Source organism: Fulmarus glacialis, unplaced genomic scaffold (genome assembly GCF_000690835.1).
Source record: "Fulmarus glacialis isolate BGI_N327 unplaced genomic scaffold, ASM69083v1 scaffold22848, whole genome shotgun sequence".
Classification (NCBI taxonomy): Eukaryota; Metazoa; Chordata; class Aves; order Procellariiformes; family Procellariidae; genus Fulmarus; species Fulmarus glacialis.
The window spans coordinates 1-360 of record NW_009230437.1 but is presented as its reverse complement, the minus strand read 5'-3'; positions in this window follow the sequence as shown (position 1 = coordinate 360).

Below are 360 nucleotides of genomic sequence, written 5' to 3'. Positions count from 1 at the left end.
CGCCTGACTGTCTCTTAACTAATCATTTGATCTCAGCATCTCCGCGAGAAGGTTCAGAGCCTGATCAGAAATTAATAGGAGGGAGGAATTAAGCAGCGGATCAAAGTGGCCGCGTCGCCGGCTGCGGTTTGGGGCTGGAAGCAGGGGCGGCCGGCGGAGCGACGCGTGTCGTGATGGCAGGGGGGGGACACGGGGGACGCTCGGGGACAGCAGCTCTTCATGCTCTTGGTCCGGCGCAGCCCCGGAGCTGCGGCAGGGATGCAGCAAGCTGCAACCCCCATGCAAAGGGTCTTTGCACCGCTGCAAGCGGCCATCCCCCTCGCGCCAGGCCTGGTGTCGGTGCACCAAGGGGCTCATAGC